Below are 14,752 nucleotides of genomic sequence, written 5' to 3' on the forward strand. Positions count from 1 at the left end.
ATATATTTTTGGGGGCGCCTGGGTGGCTCAGTCGGTTAAGCGTCTGACTTCAGCTCAGGTCATGATCTCACAGTTCGTGGGTTCAAGCCCCACATCGGGCTCTGTGCTGACAGCTCAGAGCCTGGAGCCTGTTTCAGATTCTGTGTCTCCCTCTCTCTCTGCCCCTCCCCCACTCGTGCTCTGTCTCCCTCTGTCTCAAAAATAAACATTAAAAAATATATATATATTTTTTTTCTGTAGCTTATTGTAAGAATAGAGTATATAATACATATAATGTACAAAAAATGTGTTAATTAATTGTTTATGTTATCAGTAAGGCTTCTGGTCAACAGTAGGCTTTTAGTAGTTAGAGATTTGGGGGGAGTCAAAGTTATACTCAGATCTTTGTGTAGAGAATGTCAGTGCCCCTAACTCCTGTGTTGTTCAAGGGTCAACTGTATTTGAAAAGAAACAAGAAAGGAATGCTGCAGAACAGAAAGTGAAAGTGGTCTGTGTGGCTGAATAGTATTCCATTTCAGTAACATTGTCATTTGAGCCCCAACCTGACCAAAGCACAGAGGATTTTAGGATCTGATGTTGAGCAGGTGAACTGAGTAGGATCAGTTCTATAAAGGGAACTAAGCTTGCTCCTCTGATTATTTATTGAATGTTTGTGAGGAGAGTGGACTCTAACTTTTCACTTAGTTGCCTGTCTCCCTGCTCTTGTCACCCTTCTGGTCTCCTTCTGTTGTAAGGAACTTGGAGAAGGTATATGAAAAAATAAGCCTAGAGGAGCAGAACCCAAACCAAAGCTAAGTGATTGCAAATGGTCACATTTCAGGTCTCAGGATGGGAATGATCTTTAGAAAACTGCAGTGGACATCTATTGTTTTGTCTGGCTGGCACCCACCTTCTCTTCTTGGAACGGTAGCCTCCCTTCTGCTTGAACACTGATTCCCCCACTCTAATCATGTGGTTCCCATAGGTGTGGAAATCATAGTACCCCTCACCCTTGGCACAGAGGCAATGTGTCACTCAAGCCAGGGCAAAGGGAGATTTTGCAAATTGGGATGAAGAGGAGGGGTTTATCCTTCTCAGAAAGTGTCCTTCTCAGATGTCAAAGCTGTGAGATGGAGTCAGGAGCTAGTGGTAGCCATGTCCTTTGCTGTACCCCTAAGGCTGACAAGAAAGAAAGGCAAAGGGCTGGGAGAGTAGGAGGGTAGGATGGGCAGAAGCGGGAGGAGAATGAGAATGCAGAGCACTTTGTGGCATTATTGTGCCTGTTTCCATTTGTCCTGAAAACCCAGTTACAACTTTCCCCTTGTATGAGGGAATAAATTTGCCTTTTGACATTTTTGGGTTTCTGTCCCCAGCAACCAAAAAAGTATTGCTTGACCCAGAAACTCTTGTTTTCTGTTGAAGGTGACTCCTTACTGTGTTCAGAGATAAGGCTACTCCTGGTCCTGAGCCCCTCATAGATCCAGCTTTCCTGAAACAGCCCCTTACTTCTCCTGCTTAGTATTTTTTTTTTATTTTATTTATTTATTTATTTATTTATTTTTTCCAACGTTTATTTATTTTTGGGACAGAGAGAGACAGAGCATGAACGGGGGAGGGGCAGAGAGAGAGGGAGACACAGAATCGGAAACGGGCTCCAGGCTCTGAGCCATCAGCCCAGAGCCTGACGCGGGGCTTGAACTCACGGACCGCGAGATCGTGACCTGGCTGAAGTCGGACGCTTAACCGACTGCGCCACCCAGGCGCCCCTCCTGCTTAGTATTTTTACAATTTACCAGGTGGTAATTTCAAATTGCTTCTCACAGTAATCCTCCATGGTGGAGAGGGTAGGGTTATCCCTGTTTTGCATTAAGGCTACCGGGGTGCAGTGACCTGCTGAAAGTCACATGGTTTGTAAGAGGTAGAGCAAGGTCTTGAATCCAGGATGTGGCTAGTACGGTTTCTGTTATGCCACACTTTCTGTGCACTGGGGCAAGAGCACTGGACTGGCTCAGAATATGTTGCTCATTAGTTCAATAAATACCACTAAGAGGCACCTGGGTGGCTCAGTCAGTTGAGTGTCCACCTTCAGCTCAGGTCATGATCTTACAGGTCATGAGTTCAAGCCCCACATTGGGCTTACTGCTGTCAACCTGTCAGCACAGAGCCCACTTCAGATCCTCTTCCCCCTCTCTTTGCCCCTCCCTTGTTTGCACTCTCCCCAGAATAAATAAATATAAGACAAACAAATACCATTGAGCCTGTGCTCGAGCCAAGCACCATTCTTAGGTCCAGGGTACAGTGTTGAACAAGACATAGTCTCTTCTCTCAGGAAGCTGATAAAACAGTGTGAATATAGACCAGTAAACAGGTAATTATAATAAAGTATGGTAAATGTGAACATAGAGAGAGTACAGGGTCCTTCTGAAGCAGGTAAGAGTGGCATTAAACCCGATCTGAGTTAGTAAAAGCTCCACAGAAGGGTCACTGACAGCTTATATGGTTACCTGTTTGGGACTCAGAAAAAAAAGGTGCCCTTTCCTCAAAATACTTAGCTGCCAACTGCCAGAAAATTGTAATAAAAATATATAAATCTGTAATAGCTATGCTGTAATTGGCATACCCTAAGTATGTGCAGTTTGCAACCTGCACAACTGTGTGTGGCACCCTGCTTCCCAGAAGAAATAATGTTTAAGCTGAGATCTAAAGGGCAAAAGTGAGTTAGCAGACTCCCTACCTGTAGGCCCCAGCATGTCCTAGAATTGGGTCTGCTGCCAAACAGGCCATTATTTATTTAGGCTGCATGGCCCTCCTGTGGCTGCTCTTGTATCCTCGTGGACAATATACCCTTTCCCTTCACTTTAGCCTGGTCTCTCAGGGAACCTAGAGCACTCTCTCCCTGCAGGTCATACAATCTCCCTAGACCTGTTTATCTTGCTGGAGACTAGGTTAAGAGTTTGTGTTTCTGGACTGTAGCCCTCAGTGGTGCTTAATTCAAAAAGGAAGAAACCCCAAGAGAAAACCCGATCCTCTCCGGGAGAAGCTAGTCTGGAAGGTACTATATCTGAAGGCCTGCGGATTATGGAGCCTTCTCCTGATTGGCTGCTAATTATGCCATTCCCTTGCCTGCAATTTTTTGTTTTTTATTTTAAACTGTGGTACTTAGCTCAGTAGGAGAAATAAATGAGAAGGGCACCTGGAACCCTGTTGCTCTTAGAATCCTAAAATACTGGACCTGAAAGAAATCCCACACTATGCTTTCCTCTCCCAGCATTCTTATCTAGGTGAAAATAAACAGCAAATGCAGACTTAAAGGGGAGTAGCATGGCTTGTTTTTATAAGAGAAAACTGAAGGTTCAGTAAAGGACAGGGACAGTTCCATCTCCTTGGCTTTGGCAACATTGGGGGTTTGTGTATTGTTGAAATGTACGGGAATATTAGATCTTTTAGAGCCAGCTGACTGGAGAACTATTTTCCTTCCCAGATCATCTGCACCTCTATATAAAGATAGAACAGAGTCACATTTCGATGCCCTGGATGTCTCGATCATGAATTTAGCTCCACTTTAGAGATGTTACTGGTCCTCTTTCCTACACTCTACTGCCTATCATAATGCTTGTTATGTTGTGTTGTTATAATAATTATTATATCATATCGTATCGTATCGTATCGTATCGTATCGTATCGTATCGTATCGTATCATATCATATCATATCATATCATTCTTGGCTTCGCTGGAAATTCTTTTCACTCTGTACCCCTTCTCTTTCATGCCTTTCTGCAGACTCTTCCAAGATTAATTTAGGGAAGCTGTTGGAATCTTAGACTGTTCAAATGGAAGAACATTAAAGAATGCCTGGCCTAGTTCTGCAGATTACAGCTAAGGAGCACAGGCCCAGAGGGGCATTGAATGACAAAGGTCAGCCAGGGAGTTAGAAACTGAGCTTAGATGTCAGGCCCAGTACTCTTCCCACCCCGACACTATCTGTTTTGCCAGGTGATTAGTTTGGGATGAGTTCTGGCATGGTTCTGAAAAGCCCCCCCCCCCCCCCCCCCGTCTTATCTTTCTAGCTATAATTTCCTCTTTCCCAGTTCTTTCCTCTTCCCTACCTTGTGTCTCTCAAATTTTGACTCTAATCCAGGAGCCACAACAGGTGTTGGGCCTGCCTTTCAGCAAATCCTGAATCTTGGCTGGCAGGGTCCTGAGGGTGGAGCATGCCCTTGTGCCACCTGGTAGGCTGCCAGATCAGTTTCAAGGTCTCTCTGGTAACCTCCAAGGCCAGTTCTACTAAAAGGATCCTTTGTCCTTGGAGCATCCAGTCATTAGCACGAGGAAAGTCTTCAAAAGGCTCCTCTGAGCTCCCCAGGGGTGAGGGATATTTGATTGCTAACCTACCTTGAGCTCTGTAAGGATTGTTCTCTTTTGCACTACGCTTGACACAGTATTAATATATAATATAGGCTATTAATACATGCCTATTGTTGACAATAAAGGTAATAAAAACCCACCCAATTATTTGAAATCTTCCCAGATTCAGTCATTCCACTGGAGAGGGCAGGGGTATTACAGTGTTGAGTGCAATATCTTGTATAGGTCCAATAAATATTTGTCATAAATATGTAAAATAGGCCTCAGTTTGAGCTTAAACTATGCCCATTTTTGAATTCACACAGGTGTGTGCATGTCCAGTGTGGCAGGCATAGGGAGTGCACTGCTCAGATTTCCCATACAGAGAGCCTCCTGGGAGGAGTGTAGTTAGCTGACAGCCTCTAGCTGTAGCATCTTTGGAATCTACCAGTGTTAATACACCAGTCCTGCTTTCCCTGTCCTTCTCCCTGTCAGTGACAGGGCACTGCAGATGTGCTAGAGCCAAGCCTTTCCTGCCCAATGTGGGGTTCCTCTAATGGGCAGTCTGCCCTGCAGCTTTCTCAGAGCTGCATTATTTATTATTATTATTATTATTATTATTATTATGCTCTCGGCCAATCTTCCTTCCTTCCTCCTCCATTCACCGGTGTCAGAACTGCATTGCAGTCTGAGGCTTTCCTCTTTCCTTTCCCCTTTATCTTTTACAAAGTGTTTCTCCCAGTAATTCTATTGCACTTTTTAATTTTATTTATTTTTAAAATTTTTAAAGTTTATTTATTTTGAGAGAGAGAGGGAGAGAGAGCAAGGAGAGGACAGAGAGAGAGAGAGAGAGAGAGAGGGGGAGAGAGAATCCCAAGCAGGCTCCGCACTGCCAGTGCACAGCTTGATGAGGGGCTTGATCTCATGAACCGTGAGATCCTGACCTGAGCGGAAGTCAAGAGTTGGACGCTTAACCGACTGAGCCACCCAAGCGCCCCTCTTGGACTGCTTACTCTGTCTTGCCATCTGCTTCCTGGAGGTCCCAAAAAAGCACTTTCAACCTAGTTGGGCCAACTCACCAAAGGTCTATTTTTCATGAGGGCTTTAGGTGTCTCCTGGGAGGGAACTTATCCCAAGGAAAGTGAGGATTATAGGCAATGTGGATCCAGTCACAGAATCTTCAGAATCAAAGAGGAGTCTAAGTTCAACATTAGGTTTATCACAGATTGGTTTCCTAGCCTCGATGCAGCCTTACCCCTACCATTGGCACATGCTTAGTAATTTGTGGAGGGGAATGGGGGTGAGGAGGAATCAGCAAAATATAGAAGAGATGCTTTAATAAAAGTCTGAGTCAAAGGGCATAAATAATACCTATTGGAAGCCCATGTGACAAAGTATAACATGATACGGGGAGAAAGGTGTTCTCTCCACTGCACAATCCGTATAATAGGTTCTGGGCACTGGGGACCCCAGAAGGGTCAGTGTCACCTGGCATCCCAACAACACAGCATGTGAGAATCACTCTCTGGGTCTCCCAGGAATTAAGAGGAACATTTCTCAAGGAGCTAGTGTCCTTTTTTAAGAGGTAGAGGCAAGAGCTTGCAAAACTATATAAAAATGTGAATAACAGAGTATCAGAGCTGAAAGGAACTATAGAGATCATCTAGTGTGCTGATTCTCAAACTATGTTTCATAGAGATTCTCAAAGGCCTGGGGAGAAGGAAGGAGTGTCACAGACAAAATACAAATGTGTGGTAGTTCAAAGAAGGGAGAAATTAATTTGATGCAAGAAGGTTTTCAATAAAAATAAGATGAGAAGATGAATTAACCATGTAGGTCAAATGGCTAATAATAAGTGGAGGGGCTAAGACAAGAAGCATGATTTCCCGGCTTCTTGGGTACCATCACGTGGGCCTTTAGCTGTTACTTTTAAAATGTGGTGGCTGTGAGCAAATTACTTATAATGGAAAGAATTTGGGGGTCATGTGTATGTTTTGTCTGTATATTCCTGCTCCTGGAGGAAGGGTAGAGTGGATGTGATGTCCCTTCGAATGCAGCTGGGTGACTCTAAACAAGTATGCTCTTCCTGGAGTCTGGTTTTCAGTATTTTTATAACCTCAGGCTTACAAATCAGCCAGGGCAGAGATGCCGACAGAAAGGCCTAATGGAAGGAATATATTTGTTCCTAATTTAGACTAAGAACAACCACACCCCACAGATCAAAATCCATGGAAACTTCCACTGCTCTGCAGCACTGGTTGAACAGCATTTCCAAAAGAGTTCCAATATGCTCTTGAGAAAGGATTCCATATTGATACTTTGAGGGAATGTTCCATATTATATCCTTGTCTTGAAGATTCATGTTGCTCATAGAAAAGTCTCTGAAGAGCTCTGCAAAAGATATCTGTTTAGCCTTAGTCCAATGTTTTTCAAACTTGCTTACAAATGGAAACTTTTATTCACGGAATATCTATTACCACACAGACCACACTTAGGAAATGCTGAGGTAAAGACTACTGACTGGGAACAGAGGAGGTCTGGATTGTGGTCACATCTTTGCCACTAATTTGCATTTTTCATCATTTTTGGACTTCAGTTTCTTCATCTGCAAAAGGAGAGGTTTGAAATCAATGATCTAGAGAGAAAAAAGGACTACCATTTATTGCACACTTACTCTGTGTCATGCACTGACATGCCATCAGGGTCCTGACTTTAGAAGGGCCCCATGCTTGACTTAATCAATGGTTACCATCTGCTGTCACCATCTTGACTCTTGACTCATCTTGATTCTTAGTAATATTTAAACAAGGAGCTCTGCATTTTCATTTTGCACTGGGCCCCATACATTATGTAGCTGATCCTGTGCATGTGTGTTTGTGTATCTAGAGAGAGAAAGAGAAAGGTTGTCTCTAATATTATTTCTCATCCTCACATCAGTCTAGTGAAAATATATGTGTACTATTATTTGTGATATACAAATACGGAAGCTGAGAATGAAAGAGGTCAAATAAATTACTCAAGGTCACATAGGGAGTGAATAGCCAGGATTCCAAGCTAGCCCACAGGGCTCTAAAGCTCTTGCTCTTCCCACTAGACCAGCTGCCAGTGCAAACATTCTATAACTCTAAGATTCTTTTGTTCTTCGAACTACTGGTAGATCTATCTCACTGTTCCAGTAACAGAAGCACTGCATTAATATCGTTTGTTGTCTAAGTGACTATCTGGCTAAATGAATTAGGGAGTGATGGATTAGATGTCAGTGAAAACATGGCTAGATGGCAGGGAATGAGTGGCTGTAGAAGTCAGACAGACATGGAATCCAACAAACCTGGTTCTGCCATTTACTAGCCATGTGACCTAGGGTGACCCACTGTGCTCCTCTGTCTCAGTCTACCTCATAGGTCATTGTGAGGATTAAATGAAATAATGCATTGCTTAACACATAGTAATCTCTCAAAGGATTATTACTATCCTTTTACTAAACCTGACCACACTAGATTTGCTATTGTGATATCAGAGGACCAACTATTGGAACTCATTTGATTTATTCAATAACGAGTGCAAGAACATTAGATTTCTTTACTTTTTTCTAAATCAAATCAAGTCAAATTTTAATTTCTCTAATTCAAATCTAATTAAATTTAGCTTCACTCTCACCTACCAGGTTAGTGGGACATAAAATTTCAGTGCTTTTATGGGGATGCCAAAATCTCAGGGCTTTCCCAACCTAGAAAACCTGGGGAAGTGTCTTTAGCCCATCATAGTTGTAGCTCACTGTTCAGGGAGGTGTGTTGTAGTCTGATGTATCTGGCCCAATTGGTCAAGGCATCTACTCTTTCTAATCTAAACTTGGCCGCCAAGAGTTCCTGTATGACTCCCAAAGCCATGGCATCCTTATAGTTACCACTGCCAAAAAATATTGGGAGAGAGCCAAGTGCAGGTCCCCACCACCCCTTCATCCTCTTGGCTTTGAGTCACCCTCCCAAATAATCCAGCTTTGCCCCTTCAAGAATATATATGTTGGAAAAGGACCTCTAAATGTTTTTCCCCTGAGGTAAAGAAAGCCTCCCAACCTACAGAGGACTAACTGTCCTTCCAAAAAGGGTACAGATGAAAATGTTCTATGTCTTTTTACTAAGCAGAAAAAAAAATTAATTGATTTAATTCATTCAATTACACCATATTCTCAAGCTTTTTATTTTTTTTTTAAAGTTAAAAACCATTTTTTTAATGTTTATTTTTGAGAGACAGAGACAGACAGAGCATGAGCAGGGAAGGGGCAGAGAAAGAGGGAGACACAAAATCTGAAGCAGGCTCCAGGCTCTGTGCTGTCAACACAGAGCCCAACACGGAGCTTGAACCCACGAACCACGAGATCATGACCTGAGCTGAAGTGGGATTCTTAACCAACTGAGCCACCCAGGTGCCCCTCTTTTTTCTTTTTTAAAAAATTTTTTATCTATTTATTTTGGGAGAGAGAGAGTGTGTGTGCACAAGCAGGGGAGGGGCAGAGAGAAAGGGAGAGAGAGAATCCCAAGTAGGCTCCATGTTGTCAGTGCAGAGCCCAATGCAGAGCTCCATCTCATGAATCGTGATGTCATGACCTGAGTTGAAATCAAGAGTCGGACGCTTAACCTCCTGAGCCGCCCAGGCACCTCAAACTTTTTTGTCTTCTGTGAAGTCTCCTGTAACCTGTTTCTCCCTTGGCCACTATATTTCACATCTAAGCTTGCAGGTCTTATCTTTACTCCAAACTGGGGAAGCAGAGGAGGTAGGGAAAGGACAATACTAGAGAGAATATGTTGCTGATTCTCCCAATTTGTGGGTGAGAATTTTCCAAACCAACCATTTGGAATTCTACATTTCAGATCTTCTGAACCCCTTGAGAACAATGAGCAGTGGGTGGAAAAAACACAGGCTTTCGAAGCCTTGATTTATAGGAGGAGTACGTTTATATGTAATGGAACAGAGGGCTTGGTAACGGTATTAGAACAGGCTAGGGCACTAATGTTCATGGACGAGGTAAAAGGACAGGAACTGTTCGGCCACTTAGTGCACATAGTGCACATAGTAATGCTGGGCATCTGCCAAGTGAAGGGCAAAATGAGAATTTTGCTTCTAACTTAGCAGCAGAGCTCTAGACCTGTAGTGCTGGGCCCTCTAGTGGCTAGTTCTTATTCAATGACCATAACGCTGTTTTCTCAAGTTCTCTAGTTCTTATTCAAAGAACTGATCACTGTCTCATCTTCTTTTTGGTTTTGTTAGAACCACTAACTGCCCCCATGTATATTCTGTCCTCTCATTCCTCTGTCATTTCTATCTCCAGGGAAAGATTCCCTTAGAACCAGACTGACATAGAGAGTGGCATGCAGGTTTTGGGGGGGCAGGTACCTCAGTAAGTGAGGACACAGGAGTAGACAGAGGGAGAAGCTAACTCACACAGTGGTTGCAACTGAAGCCTCATCTGATCCTAACGAGGAGGTCTGGAGTTGAGGTGGCAACTGAATTGTCCCAAACTGATGCCACGGAACCAGAACTTTATATATCCCTGCATCAGTCTGTCATTGGTTGTGAGTCACATCCAGGAGGGGTGGTGAAATAGTTATCTGTGGTCCAGGACAACACACAGAGATGCGGCTGGGAGCCGGGAGCAGCTCACATTCCCAGCAGCTGGGTGATGTGAAAGATCTGGGCACAGAACCCTGAATCCACTCGTGGGAGTTTGCATTCACATTCATGGGCTTCCTGAGTACTTTGTTCCTCTCTTTTTGTCAGTTTCCCCTTGATGCAGGAAGGAAAAGTCCAGAAATGAAAATCAGGAGACAGATTCTAGCATACACTCCTGCTACATGACGTTAAGTACGTCACCTAAATTATCCCAGCCTAAGGGCTAGCAAGAGAGCTCAACAACAATGCTTCACCGCTAAAGTTTGTTTTTTTTTTTTTTAATGTTTATTTATTTTTGAGAGAGCGTGCCCGCGTGCTCATGTGAGAGGGTTTGGGGGAGGGGCAGAGAGAGAATCCCAAGCAGGCTCTGCACTGTCAGAGCCTGATGCAGGGCTCGAACCCACGAACCGTGAGACCATACCCTGAGCCCAAATCAAGAGTCAGACACTCAGCTGACTGAGTCACCCAGATGCCCTGCTTCACCATTTAAATTTTACAAAGTGCTCTCATATTCACTTTCAATTGAAACCACTGAACAAAATTCTCTAAACCAAATGAGATAATGGAGAGAGAAATAGTTTGAAAGATTGGTAGTACATATACATGTGAGAGGTTATGTAGCACAATACTCATAATAATGTTAATCCATTCTAATATTTATTAAGCATCTACTTTGTGCCAGGCTTTATCCTAGTTGATGGGGCATAGAGATACATTAGACATGGTCCCTGTCTGCACCTTTGCATTGTTTCTTGGAGGGAAAAAGACGTGCCAAAAGAGTACAACGTGGTAAAAATGATCAGAGAATCATAAACCGGGCAGTAAAATGGGTGAAAGTAGCCTCAGTCTATGTTAGGGAGGGGCAGAGATGGGTTCAAAGTAAAACTTCATAGAAATAGAATGCTTTTATAGGTAGAAAACCTGAAGTGGTGAGCTAATCTTTGCCCCCATGAAGGCAGGGACCATGCCTACCTTATTTGTTGCTGTTCTCTTAGTACCAAACACTTTACCTACAACTAAGTACCTAATAAATATTTGTTGAATGAATGAATACATAATAAACCAAAAGCAGAACTGTCAGCCTGCAGTTGTCCCACAGAGCTCTTTTCAGATGTACTTAAATAATCCCATCCTGTCTCTGACTAAGGGAGATGCAGCAATGATTCACATTAGATGCTTTCTTGAGATTATCTCCTTCTAATCTCCCAGCAGATTCTGTGGCTGGTGTCTCTGTTCCCCTTGTCCCCAGTGTTTGGAGTCAATGTTGTAGGGACTCAGGGACCCTCACTCGAGAGCCGTCCCAGTTGGCTTATTATTCCCATAGAATCATGACAATGTCCTCTCTTCTCTTTGAGGCATCTTGATTGAGGATGGAAGAAGCTGGGCAGGGATGAGATTGTGATTGCTCTACTTGATCCCTGAAGGGGAACAGAGAGGCCAGCCACAGTCTGCTGGGAGATTAGAAGGGTTTACGTTCAAGAAAGGATCTAATGTGACTCTCAAAGGAACCAGCTATGGTGGGGATGATGTGGTTTAAGGTGTTGGAGTTAGAGCCAATGGCCAAGAAAGAATTCTTGAGACATCTTTGGTGCAAAAAGGTGGTTTTATTAAAGCATGGGGACAGGACCCCTGGGCAGAAAGAGCTGCACTGGGGTTGTGATGGGTGACTGATTATATACTTTCAAGTTGGGAGAGGATTTTAGGGATAGAGTAAGCCTCTAAGGAATTTTGGAAACAAGGTTTCCAGGACCTTGAAGGGCTAGCTGCTGTTAAGAAGAGATCATTTGTTATTGTTTAGTAAAAACTCAGTCATGAGACCCTTCACATGTATATCAGGGGGCTGTAAGCTTGGAGTATGATTGCCAACATATATCTTGTGGGATAGAGATAAAGGGAGTTTCCAAAGCAATTTTTATTTATTTATTTATTTTTAATAAAAAAATTTTAATGTTTATTTATTTTGGAGACAGAGAGAGAGAGAGAGAGACAGAGCATGAGCGGGGGAGGGGCAGAGAGAGAGGCAGACACAGAATCCAAAGCAGGCTCCAGGCTCTGAGCTGTCAGCACAGAGTCCGATGAGGGGCTCGAACTCAAAAACCATGAGTTCATGACCTGAGCTGAAGCCGGACGCTTAACCGACTTCACCCAGGCGCCCCTCCAAAGCAATTTTTATATGTTTAAGTAGACTTACAGGATCCTGGAGCTTGGGATAATGTTAAGATTGCCTTTGCCCTTAGCAAAGTGTCATCATCGAGGCAGCTGAGCTCCTAGAGGAAGGTCACTCTGCCTGTCCCAAGGACTTGTCAATGGGCTGTTAAGTTGTCAGGAAATTTAATTTTTTTTTCTTCTGCCATTGTTTCCCACATCAGAGACAACATGGGCTTTGAATGCAGGCAAGTCAGTGTTAAAATCTAGACAGCCTCACGCATTAAGTGAATGTTAAGCTATTTCACCTCTGAGCTTCTGTTTCCTCATCTATTAAATGAGGATTTAAAAAAGTTAAGAGATTTTGGGAAGGTGAAATAGGTAACATGCAAATTCTCAGCACAGTGCTTAGCAGAGATTGGCTGCACATCAAAAACTAGTTTTTCTTCACTTTTTCCTGGTCACTAATTTCTGACTCTCCTGCTCCCCAGGAGCTCATTCTCTATCAGTGTTTAACCACTGCCACGGATGGGTCCTCTGATTTCATCTAGGCAGATCATATTCTTGGTTTCTTAGTGGCACCTGAAACAGGATTCTTTTTCCTACACGAGGCTGGCTGAAAGCCTTGCTTTGTCTATTTCCCTTATACTTAAACCAACATCTTGGATATTACCATTACAAAGAGAGATGAGACAAGGTTCACCAATACCAGGGGAAAAAATGAGTAAAAGTCACACTGCCAGGACAGGCTTAGTTATACCCACAAGGTTCCAACCCCCGCACCCCCCAAAAAACATGACCAAATCAGAGTAACAGCACTTCTTTCTTCTTGACAAGGCTGTACATTTTTCTTTCATGGCCAGTCCTGGGGGAAAGAGTGAGGAGGGTAGGGTGAAGACCACTAGCTGTCCACCGCAATCCATTCTTCCCTTCCACAGTAATAGAGATTTGGTTAGGACATCGCTGCCCAGGCAGGAACCTCATTTGCCTACTTGCCTTGGAGCCAGTGGTGGTCATGTTACTAAGCTCTTGTCAAGTGCCCCTCCGAGATTAAGTACCCCCTCTAGCAGCCATCACCTGTCTCCAGAGAATTGCCCTCCATTGATGAGATCCTCCTTACAACCTTCCTCTTGTCCCCCCTCCCAACCAGAGTGGTCCACAACCAATGACTGACTATATGGGGGCATAAAGAGCCATCCCCCTTGCCTCAAGGGGGTGTAATTCTGCTGTGTGGTTTGTGCGCCTACCATGTAGAACAGTTCCCTGAGGATTAGGCCAGGGACATGAGAACACATTTTGGTTCTTTCCCTTTCCTATCTACTTCCCTCTCTCCCTTGAAGGATTTTCCTGAAAAGTGCCCCATCAATAAATGCCTGCCTCAAATTCTGTTTCTAGGGCACCCAACCTCAACCTATCAGTGTCAGTGCCCTGCTACCATTTCCCCAGATCACTTTCCCATTCATTTCAAGGGACAATTCAGATCCACACCCTGGGTTGGATGTACCATGGTGCCAAAGTTGGATTGAATGTGGTACAGCAGTCAGATGAAGAACTAGTGGGCTCTACTGAAGTAATTATAAGGAACACCTACTAATAAGCGTTGTTATATGGGTTATTACAAGCTGAATGAGTTAATGTATATACAATGCTTAGACCACTACCTGACATATAATAAATGCTCTTAAGTGTTAGAGCAGAGGTTTCTTTGATCTTTTTTACTTATGTATTCCAAGAGTGCCTAGATGAGTGCTTGGCACATAGTGGGCCCTCAATAAATGTCTGGCAAATGAGGGATTGTTGAAGTTTTGCTTTGAGGGCTCAAGGTGACGTTCTGGGATCTGGACAGCAGAGGGCAGAACCGGTGCCGATAAAAAATCCTATGTGCTGAGAGGGTATTGCCACTTAACTCACAAACATTTGGGGTGGGGTAGAGCTGGAGGGTGGGGAGGGTAGTAATGAGGTATGTAGAGCCCTTACTTTGTGAATTCAGGCAAATAAGTAGTTCTAGGCTCAGGAGTTGCCCTGGTGCTCAGGAGTTGCCCTGGTGCTCAGGAGTTGCCCTGGTGCTACTCAGGAGTAACTCTTCTTTTGAACTTGTGACTGACTGCTCCATGCTCCCTTCAACAAATCCTCTTTCCTGTTAATGCTAATATACACTGGGTTTCTGCAACTTGCAAGCAAAAGAATTCATATTATTCTATTATTTAATCCTGTAAGCATAAGGACTCTGTGAAGGAGAGCCACTACCATGGTTAGGGACACTGAAGTCCCAGAGTTGCCACACTGGGTCTGCTTCCTGCCCAATTTCCCAGCCAACCACTCTCTTTAGGCGTGTGGTTTCACCACATTTCTACCCTCAAGCTTCCCTTGGTTTGTTTTCTTCTTTTGCTGTGCCCACTTAGATCAGTCCTATCTTTTCAAAACCCAGTTCAAATTCTACCTTTGTCTGACTCCTCAAAATCTACCCAATCTCATTTCTTAAAACCCTTCTAGCCTGACCATTCATTCCTATTCTTGATTCTATTTCCTATTTGGGACTTTGGACTGGGTGGTCTCTAAAGTCTCATTCAACTGTAGACTTCTGAATCGTTTTCTTCCCATATGTCAAATCTTCTT

The sequence above is a fragment of the Puma concolor genome, chromosome D1 (genome assembly GCF_028749965.1).
Source record: "Puma concolor isolate L17-30 chromosome D1, mPumCon1.1.hap2, whole genome shotgun sequence".
NCBI classification, from domain to species: domain Eukaryota; kingdom Metazoa; phylum Chordata; class Mammalia; order Carnivora; family Felidae; genus Puma; species Puma concolor.